General features: G+C 44.0%; 2 long non-coding RNA genes across 2 annotated transcripts in view; both read right to left on the minus strand.

Annotated features, from left to right (window-relative positions):
* The window catches only part of LOC147347669 (uncharacterized), a 43811-nt gene extending 41047 nt beyond the window's left edge, over positions 1-2764 (minus strand). Inside the window, exon 1 of the long non-coding RNA XR_015152440.1 lies at positions 2590-2764. This is a non-coding gene — a long non-coding RNA (uncharacterized LOC147347669). The remainder of the gene's footprint in view (positions 1-2589) is intronic.
* A 2472-nt stretch (positions 2765-5236) lies between these two features.
* LOC147347670 (uncharacterized) lies at positions 5237-6184 on the minus strand. The gene is made up of 2 exons (XR_015152662.1): positions 5918-6184; positions 5237-5768 (listed from the first exon to the last, which is right to left on the minus strand). It is a non-coding gene; the product is annotated as an uncharacterized LOC147347670 (long non-coding RNA).
* Positions 6185-18895: the final 12711 nt, after the last annotated feature.

An 18895-nucleotide genomic window follows, 5' to 3' on the forward strand; every position in this document is an offset into this window, starting at 1 on the left:
CATGGAATTCTCCAGGCCAAGAATACTGGAGTGGGTTGCCATTCCCCTCTCCAAGGGATCTTCCTGACCCAGGGGTCAAACCCAGGTCTCCCTTATTGCAGGCAGATTCTTTCTCATCTGAGCCACCTGGGAAGCCCTGACGAGAAAGAAGCTAAGCTAACAACAGTTTGGGTTGAGGTCAGATGCGCGGGGAAACCCAGACCATGTACCAAAGTCCCCTAAGAAGAAGAGTGTGAGCAGATCTGATAGACAATAGGAGAGGCTTACCCCGAAGTGAGGGGCTGCCCTGGTGGCACAGTGGCAAAGGACCTACCTGCCAATGCAGAAGATGCAAGACAGGCAGGTTCGATCCCAGGGTCGGGAACATCCTCTGGAGTCGGAAATGGCAACCCACTCTAAATATTCTTGACTGGGAAATCTCATGGACAGAGGAGCCTACTGGGCTGCAGGCAATAGGGTCCCAAAGAATTGAACATGACTGATGAGCACACCAATGTGAGTGCAAGTGTATGTGTATGTTGAGGATGATTCTAGGTGGAGGGGCCAGCAGGAGGTGAAGAGCAGGCCAAACAAGAAAAAACTGGAAATGTACGCTAAAATTCCAGAGGAAGTTGCTGGGCAGCTTTCTGCTGAATCGGAGCCTCCTTCCAGTCCCAGTGAGCCTCCTCTGAGAGCACGGTCCTACTGCCAGATCCAGACGTGGGTCTAGAGGGGCACCAGGCTGGCTGGCAACACTGGCCTTGGACGGAGTCTCTTTGAATAATATAAGTTGCCTTGTTCAGGTGGCCTGAGTGGTAAAGCACCTTCTTGCCAATGAAGGAGACATAAGAGACATGGGTTCGATCCCTGGGTTGGGAAGATCCCCTAGAGAAGGGAATGGCTACCCACTCCAGTATTTTTGCCTTGAGAATTCCATGGACAGAGGAGCCCGACAGGCCACGAGTCCATGGGGTCGAAAAGAATCAGACCCAACTGAAGCGACTTAGCACACACCCAGCACACACGCAGAAGCAGTAGCCCTCAGGCCCATGTTCTGTGCCATGGGACCCCCACTGTCTCACAGCTAACTGGGACAGGTGTGGGTGTCCCACTGAAGAGCAGAAAACTCTCAGGTTGGACAGTGCCTATACCTCTTTCAGAAAAAATTTCAAACCCAGATTTTCCCTCTTGGAAATACAAACAAAGACACTGTGACACATATGTTCAAATGGTGGGAAGGGGGACTACTTGGCATAGAGTTGGGGCAGGAGAGGCCACGGTGGGCCGTGTTTAAGGGGACTGGAAACCTTCATGAAGCAAAGGCAGCCAATAATAGGAAAGAGATATCGAGAGATCTGGCAGAGAGATGTGGAGAAATGACGAGACACGTGGACAGAAAGAGAAGATACTGCCTTTGAAAGGAAGAGGAGCTGATGGCTGGAGCCTCATGGATTTCTAAAGAGTTTTGCAGTTCATGGTCCAGTTCCAATCTGTGGGCATCCTCCCAACAGCACTGTCCCCTTTCCTCTTATTCTGAATGGGTCTCTGTTGCCCTACCCACAAGTACCTAACTAAAACAGAAGGGCATAACACAGTTTGTAGACTTCAGTGGAAAAAAGAGCTACTAGCTAACAGGCACATGGGAACCACCCCTTGTCAACACCCTTAAGGAGTCACCAGTGGATAGGACAGGTGTTCTCTACTTCAGACCCTTCCCCTCCCTGCCCCCTCCCCCACACTCCCCAAATCCTCCTGGCTTGGGAATGTTCCACCAGCTTCCTCTAAGCTTCCAACTAGAAGTGGCTATAAGTTGTAATCTCACAACAATATTTTAAGCCATTGCTCATTTCAGCCCCAGTCCCGAGTAGAACACCTATCTTGATGGTCTTAGTAGCTGCAGAGCTGTCACTCAGGTTGACAGGAAAAAAGAATCTGTGCCCTTGGACTTACCCTGTCTGTGCCTCATGTTTCTTATTTGTAAAATGGGGATTGTAACCGTAATTATGAGAAATTAAATGAACTAACACATGCAAAGGATTTAGGAGAGCATCCAGGAAATATTAAACACTTTGTCCAACACCGACTCGATGGACATGGATGTGAGTGGACTCCGGGAGTTGGTGATGGGCAGGGAGGCCTGGCATGCTGCGTGGGTTCATGGGGTTGCAAAGAGTTGGACACGACTGAGCGACTGAACTGAACTGAACTGAACACAAGCAATGGTGTTCTCCATTCCCTTATGCTCTCGGGGGACTTCCATTCTTGCCATAAACTCTCCTTGTTTAGCAGCGCAGTGGTGTCTTACTCATTGGGACCCCATGGACCCTAGCCCGTCAGGCGTCTCTGTCCACCGGATTCCCCAGGCAAGAATACTGGAGTGGGTTGCCATGCCCTCCTCCAGGGGATCTTCCAGACACAGGGATCAAACCCTCGTCTCCTGCATCTCCTGCATCGGTTTCTTCACCACTGTGCCCCCGCCTCGCCCCGCCTTAACCTGGATGTCCATCAGAGGTGAAGCAGTCCCTTTATAGTTGGCCTGATTGTCACAAGCAAAGCCCTTGAACAATCCCCTCAGGGAATAAAAACAGAATCCGGATAATAAAGTCTAACCTGCTTTTCTCTTTTCCTTTGTCCTTCCGGTTTCACTTGCTGACAGGGAGCCGAGTGCAGAGGCCCGGCAGCGGGCGCCTCAGACCAGCATTCCTGGTGTAAAATGGCTGCTGCGCAGACTCGCTGCCCGGAGACCAAAGTCCCAGGTGAGGGCGGCGGGCCGCGTGCAGAGACTGCGGGGCCGCGTGCAGAGACTGCGGGGCCGCGTGCAGAGACTGCGGGGCCGCGTGCAGAGACTGCGGGGCCGCGTGCAGAGACTGCGGCTCCGCAGCTCGGCCCTTGACCGGTGGGGCGCTCTAGATCAGTGGTCCCTGATGTTTTTGGTATCAGGGACTGGTTTTGTGAGAGACAACTTTTCTACGAACTCTGGGTAGGGGGTGGGGTTTCAGGTTGATTCAAACGTATTGCATTTATTGTGCACTTTGTTTCTAATGCTATTACATCAGCTCACTCCTTCTCTCGATCATGAGCTCATACCGTTCCATTCTTTCATTAAAGAATGACACTTTGCTTCTAAACCAACTCGGTCTCCTATTGGCTCCAGCAGCACCAGGCAGAAGGAGCCTTGTTGGAGACCGACTCCAGAGAGTGGGCAGCATAATGTCTTAGACCGACCCCTGCATTATGCCGCCTACTTCCTCATTCTCTTGCTGAACTTGTTTTGTGTGGTGTCTCAGCTCTGGAAAGCACTTTAATATGCGAATGGAGACGATATCCCACCTTTGTTAAGCAACCCATTTGGAATTCCAATGAAGGGAAGTTCAGGCTACTCCGAACAGGATTACTTTAGGCGTGGTTATTTGAAATAATCATACACTTTCACCCCCGTTTTACCTGGTGGGAGGCTAGAAAGCATGGGCACTGTGTCAGCATCCCAGCTCAGATGGAGTCAATGTTGGTCGATGTCTCCTCTGGTTATTATATGGGCTGCAAAAAAAAGAGCGAAAAGAAGAGTCATTAAGCATAGCAAAATGACTAACCATGACTCAACAACATCAACAGAATCACAATGACCGTTTACTATTGACACCCACCAAAAATAAGGCATTATGCTGACGGACATATACAAATGATCTCCCTTAGCCCTTCAACAAGTCTGTGAACAAGTCAGTGTTTCAGCTTTATTTTTATTGATGGGAAAACTAAGCCCTCAAGAGGTTAAATGGCCTTTCCAACAAAATGCCTTAGGAGCTTCCCTGGTTGCTCAGCAGCACAGAACCTGACTGCGATGCAAGAGCCACAGGAGACGCGGGTTCGATCCCTGGGTCGGGAAGATACTCAAAAGAAGGGCACAGCAACCGACTCCAATATTCTTGCCTGGAGAAGTCCATGGACAGAAGAGCTTGGCAGGCTATAGTCCATGGGGTTGCAAAGAGCCAGATACGACTTAAGCGACTTAGCACGCAAGCACCTAGCAAGGGACAAAGCTGGGGTCTGAGTCTCCATCTGTGCTGTTCTTGGCCTCCTTACTGCACAGGACATGAGCACCTAAGTGATTATCACTTGGTGCTGGTGCAGAATTTCTGCCTTGCATGTATTCATGTCCTATTCTGGGTGCCTTAAAATCCACAAAAAAGAGGGAAACAGACTTTAGAAATAAACAGAAGTATGTTGAGCACCTCTGCACTTTTTTTTAAATTTTAATGTTCTTGTTTTTAAGGACAGTGATACATAATTGAGCAGATTTTCCTTTTCGGACAGACTGATTTTAAGCTAAAACATTATGTATATTTTGGGGAAATCCAAAAAGTTCAGAGCAAAGATTTAAAAACAAAGCAGGTCATTGATCAGAAATACACTTAGACAGGTTTCCTGTGAATTTTCTTTGGCTTTAAGAATGCTCTGTGAATTTCCAGAGGCCCCTTCAAGTAAATGATGGCTCTCTGGAGGGTCATGAAAACAGTCAGGGAATCTTTGTCCCTCCTCCCCAAGTCCCTCCACCCTCAGTTGGTACTCTTGTTTTTGCTACACATTTTTGAAAGGGAGGGGGTGATCACAAGCAGCTTTAGATTTTATTCATGCAAGAGTGTAGTTAGGAAGTAGGGAGCTTCCTTCTAAGAGTGATGGCTTGATGTTGCTCTGTGGTTAGTCCCCATGCTTCCTTAGTGAGCATTTCCCAGAAGACTGAATATAATACCCACAAGCATTGTCGTTTTTGCTGGTCCAAAACTTTTTGGTGGGGAGATTCTTGTGCATCAAACTCAATCTCTCCTACAGCCTACAGTTGCCTGCCAATCTGTGCAGCTGGTGCAGGACTCAGTTACTTTGAAAGAGGAGAAAAGATGGCTTTTTTCCTTCACTCTCCCCCCAGCCTCCACCTCCTCCTGGTAATACTTCTCCCCCTCCCCCCCTCCCCATATTGTACAAAACCATGTGGATTTGCTGAACAGGTCTGTAAAATTAATTATACCGTGAGTGCTTGGTAACCAATGAATTGTAAATTGTACATTATTAAAACAGCATCAGAGCTCTGACTGATCTATTATTCTTTGGGGAATGAACAAAGATAAGAGCTCTATGTGCTTTAGAGGTCTTTCTTGCCACCATCCAGCAGGCACAGAGAGGAAATATCAAGTAGTCTTTTTTTGGTTTTGTTTTGTTTTTCTGCAAGCCGAATTAAATAGAAAGAGTATCTTCCCCCCCCCCCCCCCCCGTTATTAAATTGTTATATGTGCCCTCACAATTCTCTCTGTAGCGTCTAATAAGGTAGTGGGCACTCAATAAATACTATTCCCCCGTGATTGTGGTAATATGTATCCATATATACTCGTACACAAATGCAATGCCTTGTCAACCTACTGTGAACAGGAGATATACGATATGACATGGCATCGTAATGAAATAAATTGTGTTGATGTAGTGCCTCTCTGCAACAGCTCGAGATGGATTCAGAGTAAACAGCAGGAGACATAAAAAACATCGGCTGAGTGTGTGCCAGGGGCCTCGTGGCTTCAGTTGAAAAGGAAGAATCTGGAAGAAACGGTTTTTCTTGTCTCTTTCTTCTAGACACAACAGGATGACCCCTGGGAGTTGTTTGTGAACCTCTCTTTTTACTGAACTATCTCCCTGGTGCAGAATTTCTCAGTATCTTTCTTCGTGCTACAATGATTCCTTCCAGGCACATCACACAGTTCTCCATGGAAACTTTCTCTTTCCACAGCTGACCAAGCCTGCCGGCCCTGGGAATAGAAGAGTCAGGCACGTAGCATTTGGGCTCACAGGCAGGGGTTTGGACTAAGAGAACCAATGCAGGTAGAAGGTAAAGCTCACATCATTCCGCCACCCACCCCCCACCCCCTGCCAAGTAGGTAAATGTTTCTCAACCCACCATCTCAGGCACAATAGGATACTTCAGAACTAGGCTGCAGAGGAACAGATAGGCAATTTGTAGGGCCCAGTGCCAAGATAAAATGCAGGCCCCATGCTCAAAAAGTCTGAAAAATTTCAAGACAATGACAGCAAAGCATTCAACTAAGCGTGGGCTCTTCCAAGGGCAGGACTGTAAACAACCCCACAGGCTACACACCCAGGAAGCCAGCCCTGGTGCAGAGAGACATTTGCACGATGGCTCGTGAGGGCTTCTGAATGTTCGCTGCACTTTAATCTTCTCGGGGCCTGATTGGGCCATCAGACAAATTCAGGATTTCTTTCAGCTGGGGGAAGACAGTACCATCCATTCTTTTCCCCACCTGGAGCTACAGTGGGATTACTTTTCCATCTCCGTGGTCTGAGGGCAGCCGTTCTCAATAAGAGACTGCCATGGGGGTCGGGTGGAGCTCAAAGAAGCATGAGAGAGACACACAGAGAGATTACCATAAAAGAGTAGACAGATATCAACTTTCTGATAGACCGGTATCCTTAGCCATGGTTTCTCATGGTTTTTCTGAGCACTACGTTGTTGCCATCTTCTCATTCTCCAAAGAACTCACGTGACATTGAGGGAAAGATGACAATTGTTTCTTCTGTTTTACTTTCAGTGAGCATCTTCTTACCTATTGCTTCCTGTTTTAGTTTGGTACAAGGAGACAGGAGAGATGACCAGCAGACATGGGGACAGAGTGGTGAGAGGCTAACAGGGAGGATTGGGGGAAGAAACCATTATACAGATGGTCTGTGGGAATGATGCAACCACAGCCAAGAGGAGCTGGTAGACAGGCAGGAGGGGGATGGGGCGAAGGTGGTATTTAATGAGTTGTACCCAGCCCAGCAGGTCTAACTTCCTGCAAGACCTTCTGATCTGTTTGTGACTCTGTCCCCTCTGAGGCTTCCCTGTAGCTCAGACGGTAAAGAATCCACCTGCAATGCAGGAGACCCAGGTTCGATCTCCAGGTCGGCAAGGGAGAAGGGAATGGAAACCCACTCCAGTATTCTTGCCTGGAGAATCCCATGGACAGAGGAGCCTGATGCGCTACAGTCCATGGGGTCACAAAGAGTCAAACAAAACTGAGCTACTAACACTACTTACTACTACTGTCTCCTCTGTGAGGACTTCAACCTGATTATTGTCCTAGAAGGGCACATGTGTTCAATGGACGGGCATTGGGAATGTATTCAGGCACACACCTTCCTTTCAATATCCTTAGAGCCAGAAACATATGTGAGCACTTTAGGGGAATAAATAGATCAGCCCTGAGGGGCACTGGTCCAGGTGACAAATTGGGTTAAGATAAGAAAAGAAAACAAAACGGAACAATAGCCTGTCTTATAATTCATCTGCTGCTTTGTTGTAGAAAATGGTTTTTGCTGTCACCACAGAAGAAAACCGGCAGAGTGGTTAAAGTACCGTTATAACACCACTGGAATAGCCCTTGCTGGTCATCAGAAAACTAAGCTAGAAGCTTCAACCTGCCCATCCACCCACCCCGACCCACACAGGCAGAAGAGGCTCCTGCAGGAAATGGGCTCTGTTTGTGATTGCAGTGTGCCCTAAGACTCAAAAGAGGGCAGCAGATAGCTGACACTGCCTGTCGGACCAGGAAAGCCTGTAACCTGAGGAATGTCAATAGGAAAATCTGCAGGTTTATCAAAACTCACATCCTGCAAGGGTTAGCTGAGCCAGAACTGTGTGCTTCTAGAATTGCGTGTTTAGTATCTGTCAAAGCAGATATTTGATTCATGGGATCTAATGAGCTTTGGTGATATGGAGGGCAAATGGCCTCTTGCCCACCATGGCAGCTTCATGCCACGTGATTTAGGGATTGAAAACCTGTGATGCCGATGTCAGCAAAGTCACGGCTGAGACACAGGAGCAATGGCCATGCAGGGTGGTGTGGAGAGACTGCCTGAGTGCTTTGGCAGCCTTGTAAGAGAGTTGGCTGATATTCTGAAATAAGCAGGACCCTCCCCACAAAGAGGGTGCAGTCTCTCCCGACCTGGTAAATTGCACAGAGACTGAGAATCACAGGATGTGGGAGCAAAGGATTCTCTTACTCTCTTTGAGATTTTCCAGTGCTTGCAGAAGAAAGCTTGTGATGGGAAGGACATGCCCCAGCTCCTGGGAGATTGGGGTTTCAGGGAGGCTGGGGGCAGGTAGGGTGAAGGAGGAAAAACACTGCTGGAGGGTAAGAGGCGTGAAGCACTCGGGCAGAAAACAAAGCAGAGTCCTCAACCCAGTCTTGCAGAGTTTAGGATTTCATCCCAGGGTTCATCTCTGTGATCCTGTTTCCTAAAAAGACTAATAATCAGGTGTTGATTCCTAATACAGCCTCCCAGAAAAGTTCTTCTGTGTCATTTGGCAGGGAAAAACCGTGAACAGAAAGGAATTGTATTTTTAAAGTCAACCCTGAAATGATATTGCAAAGCTCATAATGATCTTTTAAAAATATCTGACCTGGTTTTAAGTAATTATTTTCACTCTAGTTCCTTTTGTATTAAAAGCGTTTTAAAATCATGTTGAGTTACCTGGAAAACCTCAAATACTTAAAGAATCTAGAAGATGTTGCCTTTTAAAAGTTGAACTCCATTGATTTTGAGCATATTTTTGATTTTTAAAAAGAACTGAAGTTAATTTTTTTTTTTTTTTTACTTCTTCAACAAGTTCGATTCCACTGAAGAATTGCCCTCGTGCACTTAGTTGCTCTTTCCAACCCTATGAACTGTAGCCCGCCAGGCTCCTCTGTTCGTGGGGATTCTCCAGGCAAGAATACTGGAATGTGTCGCCATGCCCTCCTTCAGGGGATCTTCCCAACCCAGGGATTGAACCCAAGTCTCCCACATTGCAGGCAGATTCTTTACCATCCGAGCCCCCACGGAAGCCCAAGAATACTGGAGTGGGTAGCCTATCCCTTCTCCAGGGGAACTTCCCAACCTAGGAATCTGCACATTATCTTTTTATTTTATTTTTGTTTCTGTAACCTAGAATTAACAGCTGCTATATTGTCTAGGTCCACAACTGATGTTAGACAAAGGGTTTCTGAGAAACATGCCCTGAAATTTTGGACTGATTTAATATTAAACAATTACCATGGAGCTGAGGAAATCAGTCCCTTTATAGATGTTGGCAAATAGAGGATTCTCTTCATATGTATCGTATTAAAAACCAGACTTGGCAAGAGCTAACTGGTCTACAGTGATAGTGTATTTCTCTGTATTCCCCAAAATATTGAGGCAGGAGATTAAGGAGATTATTTTTTACTAGTGTTTCACATGTCATGAAATTAAAGCTGAAAATTGGTAAACAAATTAACAGGGTCTCTATTATTCCATAGGACCATGAAGGACGTCTGGAGCTTTCTTTAAGTGTCCTGGTAGTCTATTTGTGGGCTACCCAGGTGACGCTACTGGTGAAGAACCTGCCTGTCAGTGCAAGAGACTCAGGTTCTATCCCTGGGTTGGGAAGATCCCCTGGAGGAGGGCACAGCAATCCACTCCAATATTCTTGCCTGGAGAATCCCACGGACAGAGGAGCCTGGTGGGCTATGACCCATAGGGTAACAAAGAGTTGGACACAACTGAAGCGACTTAGCATGCACCCATGGAATCCACTTGTAGAATAATAGAATCCAGAGTAATCCTAAGATCTTTCATCTCAAAATAATTCTAGGCAAAACGATACATTTCTCTTTTCCAGAGCAATCGTCACCAGAATTTAAAAAAAAAAAATTTGTTCTCCTGAACATAGCTCTCTCAGGAATAACCCCAGTCAATCCTCAAATTATAAGTGAAGAAAAAAAGCAAGAAAGAAAAAGAAAAGAGAAATGGCTGTATTTACACAATTTTTATGAGGGGAAAATGATCCACAAGAAAAAAGAAATATACATGAAACAAATAAGAACCTGATAAGATAAATAACCATAAAGCCATTGAACTTAATAAAGTTAAGGAGACTGCAGGTTGGAAGTCCTGAATTTTGCTGGCAGCTCTGCCCCTCCATTAAGTCATCTTACAAAAGGCTCATTTTTACATTTTAGAGTCTCAGTTTTCTTCTTGGTAAAGTAAGGACATTTGAATTTATTTCAAAATTCTTTTATGATTCAGTGAAGTATGGCAACTGACCTTGATTTCTTTACCTTATTGAATGAATCTCGGCTTTAGTTTATGATAAAGCATAGCTACCAGAAATTATGTTAGACATGCATTGTAAAAGGTACACTTTTCTAAGCCATAAGAGATACACAATTTTTAATGGTGTTTTTAATCTTCGTTTCTCTCTTAAATACCACCTGGACTCTTGTGTACCACTCCAGTGGTATGTGTTTGGTTTTCAAAATTGTGTCACTACCAGGAGAGTATTTTTGGGTGCCAGATTATTCAGCCCTGAATCTGGGAGTTTAGGTAGGGAGTTGCTCACTCTGGCCCATCCTTAGCATCTGCCTCAGTCCAGTAGCCCTTAGCTATCTACTAATATCAGAAAATAGATCACGAAGCAAACAAGCCTTCTGCCTGACCATGTTAACAGCAAGATCAACAGCTATTAGGCCACCGTTTTAATTTCCTGAAAGCCTTCGTCTATTTTTCTCTGCTTTCTCACCACGGCAGTTCTTTCTTGCTCTTCAGACTCCCACCTTTCCTCAAATCCTTCTTTGTCCATCAACATTTAGGTCATTTATATCTTTTGTATGTAGGTACCTCCGGGTTATTCTGGAGAAAAAGAAATGGCACAGAAAATAGTTTGTGCGTTTAGAAGGTTTGAAATCTCGATCTCCCAGAAAGGTTGATGCGTTGTTGAAATCCTTGCCCTGCATCCTGAGGACCCAGCTGCACACACATCCCTTGCTCCTCCATGCTTGTTAATCCTATTTTCATGTGGGAGGAGGGCAAGCACATTCTTCGGTCTTATATGAATAGAGGTGGGAATGATTAGAAGAAAGGAACTAGCTTGTATTGAATAGTTCATGTGGCTGGCACTAAGTTAGGGGCTTTGCCCACATGATCCTCATAAAGAGTCATAAAGACTCTTACTGATAACTTTTGTAATCCCTTTATAAAAAAAAAGTTTTAATATGGCTCAGAGAGGTTAAGTACCTTGCCCAGTGCCACACAGTAAGTGGCAGAGTTCACAACTTAATTCCACAGACTTCCTAATGCTTCCTTTTTTAAAAGTTCTTATTCACAGCTTTAGAAGAATGGAAGCCATTGTCTCCACTGCTTTTTATAATTCATAAAAATCATATAATTTTAGCAAGAAGAAATCTATTATGTGAAATGAAGGTACAATTATATCGCATCCCAATTTTACATGCATATGGTATTTTAACATTTGCTAGCCATGAATTAGGACATTTCCAAGTCTAACACAACAGATTGGAGCAGGACCAGTTAGACAGTATTTTTTTTACATCATGTTAAAGTTAGTCTCTTAGAATGATATATAATGTACCGGGAGAAATGAAACATTTTTTCCTAAATCTGTTTATCCAGAGAATCTCTTTACCATTAAAGAAATACTGCTCATTGTTGCCTGTGCAGGCGCACCTTCTCCAAACATTTTTTAGGTCAATATATACATGTGGTGAGAGAACCTAAATTTTGAAATGATGTATAAGAGGGTAGAAATTGATCTCTTTCTTTTGTATCTTTCCTTAGAAAATTTAAGATTCAGTGGGATGGGTAAAACAAAGTGTATTGATATTGTATTAATCTCTGCTTTTTACTTTACCTGGAAAGTGAGAGTGTTAGTTGCTCAGTCATATCTGACTCTTTTGAACCCCGTGGACTGTAGCCCATCAGGCTCCTCTGTCCATGGAATTCTCTAGACAAGAATACTGGAGTGGGTTGCCATTCCCTTCCCCAGGGGATCTTCCCGACCCAGGGATCAAACCCGGGTCTCCCGCATTGCAGGAAGATTCTTTATCATCTAAGCCACCATGGAAGGAAAAATTGGAAAGTGCTATAAAAAGAAGGAGAAACCTACCACGTGTGGCATAGCAACAACAGCCTAAACGGCATTTTATGGCTTACAGTTCTGTTTCTTGAAATGGGGTTCCTGGGAGACTTGCCTTAGATTCTTGGGGGAACACTGCCATGCAGATTCCTGGTTCCGACACTATACCTGATGAGTCAGTCTCGGTGGAGGGGAGGGACGGAGGGGTGGAACTCAGGAATCTAAAATTGAAAACTCTTTCCAGATGTATTTTTTTTTTTTGGCTCTGTCAGGTCTTAGTGGTGGCTTGTGGAATCTTCACACTTGCACTCAGGCTTCTCTCAGGTATAGTGTGTGGCATGCAGGCTTAGTTGCCCTGCCAGCATGTGGGAATCTTAGTTTCCTGTCCAGGGATGGAACCCACATCCTCAGCATTGGAAAGTGGATTCTTCACCACTGGACCACCAGGGAAAGTCCCTCAGATGATTTTTTTATATATACCAAAATTATAACCATTGTCTTATAAAATTTTCACATGTTACTTTCTTTGTATCTTTCAAGAAACCTCTATGCAATAATAGGTAATTATCATTTTACAGATGAGGCTATTGGAACATGGAAAAGTTACTTATCTGAGGGGACACAGCTAATTAGTTGCAGAGCTCTGAGTAGCATCCACCTCTTTTGCCTTGACCACAGAGTCCGTGACCCCTCCCACACCACGCTGCATATGTTGAGTGGATGCAGGGGATAAAATGTTGGAGGATAACACAGGCATGGGCTTCCCTGGTGGCTCAGTGGTAAAGTGTAGGAGAGCCAGGTTTCATCCCTGGGTTGGGAAGATCCCCTGGAGAAGGAAATGGCAACCCACTCCAGTATTTCTCCCTGGAGAATTCCATGAACAGAGGAGCCTGGCAGCTACAGTCCATGGGGTCACAAAGAGTTGGATATGACTTAGCGATTGAACGACAACAACCTAGGGTTCAAGTTTCATGCTTTCTGTGCTGGATCTAAAAATTCATCACCAAACCAAAAGTCACATAGGTTTCTTCCTATGTTTCCTTCTGGAAGCTTTCTAGTTTTCCATGTTACATTTAGGTCTATGACCCATTATGAGTTATTCTTTGTGAAAGGTGTAAGCTCTGAAACTAAGTTCATTTTTTTTTTGGCATGTGGACATCCAGTTGTCCCAGCATCACTCATGGAAAAGACTATCCCTGCCTCAGAGAATTGCCTTTGCTCCTTTGTCAAAGAGCTTTGATTCTTGCTATAAAAGTACTTTACCTCTGTTCTCCTTTTTAAAGGGCAGCCAGAATACAACAATTGAAAGATCTCTGGAGAAGGGAATGGCTACCCACTCCAGTATTCTTGCCTGGAGAATTCCCTGGACCGAGGAGCCTGGCAGGCCACAGTCCATAGCGTCTCAAGAGTTAAAGAGTCGCTAAGATACAACTTAGCGACTAAACCACCAACCATAAAATAAATAAAAGGCAACCAGATCAGTCCTGCATTTAATGACTACTTGCTTAGGATTTGGACTCCATCTTTTTAGGAAACAACATGGGAGCAATTCGTAGATGAGAATATGAACTGAAAGAAACCCCCTGAGAGTATACTGGGACAGAATGCATCCATACTGAAGTTAGTGGTCCTGGATTAGAGATGGAAAAAAACAAGTTCTAGATCTGACTCCACCATTCACCTCTGGGTCTTCTTCTGTCTCCTTCACTGGAAAATGGGAGGAGTGTTGTAAGACATATGCTGCCTCTGCTGCTGCACTAAGTCGCTTCAGTCATGTCCGACTCTGTGCGACCCCATAGACGGCAGCCCACCAGGCTCCCCCATCCCTGGGATTCTACAGGCAAGAATACTGGAGTGAGTTGTCATTTCCTTCTCCAGTGCATGAAAGTGAAAAGTGAAAGTGAAGTCGCTCAGTTGTGTCTGACTCTTCTCGACCCCATGGACTGCAGCCCACCAGGCTCCTCCGTCTATGGGATTTTCCAGGCAAGAGTACTGGAGTGGTTTGCCACTGCCTTCTCCGTATAAGACATATGGCAGGTTACTAGTTATCCGATTCTGCTTCTAGGGCCCTGGATCATAGTAGAGTTAATGAAGCTTCCATCTGGAAAAGGGATTCTTATTCGGGCAGCAAGTGTGTTCTTTCAGAACTGACTCATGAAGACTCACTGCATTTCTTGTGGCTGATGTACCCCACGTCCTGGAAAACAGAATAGCCTATGACACACTTAGAAACCCCATTGCACCATCTTCCTGCTTACACCCCAGACCCATCACATCCCACACCTGTATGTGGTCATCGCCCCATGTTTTCACATCTGGCACTGAGGTGTCTTTGTTTATTTATCCCAACTTGGGTCAGAAATGTCTCTTGTTTCTTGGAGATCCAAGATCTGTTCAGCCTCTCCTCTCTTCAGCCCTTCCTTCTGATTCTCTCTGCCCAAGGCTGACCACACACTCCCTCACTCTCGAGAGCACACAGCTTATCTATTTTCCACATTTAAGTCAGCCAAAGGCTTTCAAAGATAATGAAAATCTCTCAACTGCACTGTTGAGTTGTAAGGAATTTGCTAGATTTGCTGGCACGGAGAGTTACAGGAATGTTCTTCTAGTACTTTGTGGTCTGGAATCCCTAGAGGGGTCAGGAAGCTACAGGAAACACAGACATGTGAAAATAATTATACTATAGCATGGGGCGTGTTGGCTCTTTGGGGGATGAAGGGGAGAGGCATCTTATAATTCTTGCAGAAGAGGTGACGGTTGGGTATTACAGGATGGTGAGGAGGTCAGCAACAGCCTAGACTGGGAGTGTGGATGATGGGATCCAGGCCGGGGTAACACCACTTGCAGCGAAAGGAAAGCACAAAAAAGCTCACCGTTTTGGATGCAGCTAGTTCAGCCCTACCCATGGATGCGCAAGTGGACTTAGTTGGCTTGGCTGGCAGGGCAGGTCCCCCCTCCCACTCCCACTCTCCATGTTGCATGTATGTCCTTCTTGAGCCTGCTCTTTTGTTAACTCTCAGGAAATCAATCATACTCTGTCAAGACGAGAGAGAGAAGCCTGCTCTACTGGCTAGTATCCACGAGATGAGAACTTTGGTGCAGCTGAAGCATGCAAAAGTATTAATTGCTCAGTCATGTCTGATACACTTTGCGACCCCATGGACTGTAGTCCATCAGGCTCCTCTGTCCATGGAATTCTCCAGGCAAGAATATTAGAGTGGGTAGCCATCCCCTTCTCCAGGAGATCTCCCCAACCCAGGGATCCAACCCAGGTTTCCTGCATTGCAGGCGGATTCTTTACCATCTGAGCCACCAGGGAAGCCCGCAGCTGAAGCATAGACTATGCTTAAAGGCAGCCAGAAGTAAAGGAGAGAAAGGACTGATGGAAATGCCAAGTTGAAAGATCCTTCCATCCAGGTCACAGGGGCAGGAAGAGGACCTTGCTTAGCCCTGGGTTCTGTTTCTATCTTATGGTGCAGCTCCAAGGAGGAAGCCAAGCATCCTGTGTGACTGTGGGGATTTGAAGGAAGCACGAGGATTGCTATGCTCATCCTGCAATAGTAGCGACTTTTAGGAACAGAACTGGCTGGCGCCCTGATCTTGGACTTCCCAGCCTCCAGACCAGGGAGAAATAGACGTTTGTTGTTTAAGCCATCCAGTCAATGGTAGTTTTGTATGGCAGCCCAAATTGACCAAGGCAATAGGAAATCCAGAAAGAAGGACAAGTTTGCAGAAACCTTAAATGCTGTTTCAACTCTACTGCACTTCAGTGGCAGAGAGGACCAGAAGGCAGTTAGATATGCTGGTCTCAAGTTCAACTGTGACTCAGTGTAGATGAAGCAGCAAAGGAGTAACTGAGAGCATTGGGAAGACAGATCCTCTGTTAATGGGCTTCCCTGGCAGCTCAGATGGTAAAGAATCTGCCTGCAATGCAGGAGGCCAGGGTTGGAAGGATCCCCTGGAGAAGGGCACAGCAACCCACTCCAGTATTCTTGCCTGGAGAATCCCATGGACAGAAGAGCCTGACTATACTCTGTAGTTTTGCACAGAATTGGACACAACTGAGCGACTAAAACTTTAATTCAGCGCAGCGAATACTATAGCAGGCCCTGTAAAGCACTGTAGGACAAGCAAAGAAGAATCACATATAGCCTAATGTTTTAAGGAGCCTGTGTGTGTGTCCTCAGTTGTGTCTGACTCTTTGCCATCCCATGGACTGTAGTTCCTCTGTCCATGGAATTCTTCTAGGCCAGAATACTGGAGCAAGTTTGCATTTCCTACTTCAGGGGATCTTCCTGACCCAGGGATCCAACCAGCGTCTCTCGTGTCTTCTGCATTGGCAGGCAGATTCTCTACCTCTGAGCCACCAAGGAGCTTTAAGGAGCCTACTTTGTTTTAATTATGGCCTTGAACTCAGGTTTAACATGTGCAAAAGTATTTCGAAGATTTATTGCTGAAGTAAGGTGTAAAATTATATCTACAAATTTAGGTCTCTTTCTCTGGCTTTCTCTGAGGTTTTCTATATGTTAGTCCCCCCTTTTTTCTTTCTTTTTTTCTTCAGATTTCTTATGGGATTAAGCCAAATTCTAGGAGATGATAAACATGAGAATTGATTTACTTGCTCCTTATTTTCTATCATTCTTTATGCTTCAACATGACATGACTAACTCACAGCAGTCCAAACAATGAAGGGTACATCTTTATGGAAATCGCCAATCTTAGGAATTAAAGTCGAGAGAGAATGGAGGAAGGTTAAAACAATTTACTTATTTTTTAGAGTTAAACTTCTTTTTCAAACCTATTTTTCTGTATGTTGGTTAACTATTTTTAAATAAACACACACACATACACACACAGTTACAGTCTCTCCGTTGACTGCAAGAGTTTATGAAATGGGCAGTAGATGTTTTTAAAAATGCTTAAAATATTTAAGAAAATATTTAAGGAACACTCTAAAATACATGCATTTGCACGAAGAACAACTGTGGGACTGCAGTACCTTCTTTTGGAAGTTAAACATTGGAATAAAAGATGAAGTTTTAGAATTTGAATTTAATATGCATGCTAAAAGTGCTAATACGCACTTTTTATCATCATGAATTGAGAAAGTCATTTAAAGCAAATAATGGTATCCTGTTTCAACAGGAATTTGCATATTTTGCCAATACCTTGGTAATATTTTAGGAAATCTCTTTCTAAAGTATGAGATTTCCTATTGGAAAAACATTCAGATTCAGTGAATTCATATGGAAAATTTGTCTTCGGTCTCTTTATTTAAATATTTTAAGTTCCTTTTCAATCACATTTAGTCAGTGGAATACAGGTAACATATTTTGTTCTTCCCCGAGAAACTGATGTGTTTACTCTTTTAAGGACTCAAAGGGGCTTTTCAAATTAACTTCAATTTTTATGGCCCCTTTTTCATATCCCTTGTGTGAATTTATTGTGGAGACTTATGAATGACGGAATCAATTTCAGCAGCTGACTACTGAATTGCTTTGCTTGGGTGAGTATAAAAAAACTTTGGCAATGTGTTCAGACCCGAGTTTAGCGCCTAAGCAAAACTTTTTATAACAGCCAGGATATAAATCATCATGAAGGAGGCACTTGAACACAGAAACACACTTTTAAAAAATTCATCAAAAATTTGAAAAGCACTTTCAATTGTTTATACGACTGCAGTTCATCTCTCTGGAACAAATGAGTTCCCTTTTGTAAGAGTTTTATCTTTTCAAGTATCTATTGTATCATTGCTCAAGGTAGAACTCGAAGTAAAATTACAATTTTAAAACCTTTTGGGCAATGGTTCTAATTAATATAATTAATATTTTAGCAAAATGTCATGGGTTGTAATTGAAAGAAACCATCTGGGTCTGAAGAGTACCTACTGAGGGCAACCCTATTAAGATTAATTCTGAGGTGAGTAAATTAATTTCCTGGACTTGCAAAGCAGCAAGGGGAAGCTTTTCCCTCTTCAGAAACCTGGAGGGGTTGGTCCTTGGCCCAGTAGAGACCCAAGGGCTATCTGGGCTGATTAACATATATATAATTAAAGTACATCAGCTAGAAAGACAGGGCCAGTTTTATTTGGTTCTGCACTACTGTGAAATAATTTTTGTCAACATTACTGTGTGTGTGTGTGTGTGTGTGTGAGAGAGACAGAGAGAGAGAGAGAGAGATCTAGTTTCCCTGAGTATCATTCTGTTGCCTTTTTGGAATTCTTGCTCCCTCTCCTAGCAGATACCAAAGAGTAGACAAGATTTCTCTAGCATTCAAACTAGATTTCCTTTTCATTCATATCACCATTTTCAAGCCACATTTTTCATCACCTGGTAAGGAACACTGTAAATAATTGAGGTGATCCATCAAGAGACCCATTCTTGATAATGAAAAATTGCATAACTCAGTAGAAGTCAATTAAAAACCACAAACTTCAGAACCCTTTGCTCAGTGAAGATTTATTATTATAGAAGGCATTTAATACAATAGATTATGGGGTGAAAATTTTTAAAAGTTCTAAAAATTCAGTTAAAGCTTGACAATAGACTTAAGATTTATACAATGTCAAAGTATATTAGTTCTTTGAAATGAAAGTTTTTTCTCCTTCAACATGAAATGTCTTGAGATGTTCAGGATTTTAAAACCACAATGAGAAACAACATCTCACCATGAGATTTTTTTTTTTTCCCTTTGCAGGTGTAAACGATTCTTTGGTTGTGCCTATACATTAAAGGCAGACAAACTAAATGAGAGAAGTCAGAATATTTTTCTGTGAAACCAATTATCTGAATCATTAAACTACATAGATAAATGACAAATGTTTTTGTTATTTGGTTACTTGGTTAGGACACAGCCAACATTTAATAGAATGTATTATCTTATACAACTGCATATTAATTTAGTGAACAGTGACTTTGCTTCTTTAGAGACATTCAGTGCTGTGTGAGTGGCTGAGGGGAAAATGTCAAGTCTCTCAAATGTAAC

Source organism: Bos grunniens, chromosome 23 (assembly GCF_055505025.1).
Source record: "Bos grunniens cultivar Pamir isolate PY7600 chromosome 23, Bosgru_T2T1.0, whole genome shotgun sequence".
Taxonomy (NCBI): Eukaryota; Metazoa; Chordata; class Mammalia; order Artiodactyla; family Bovidae; genus Bos; species Bos grunniens.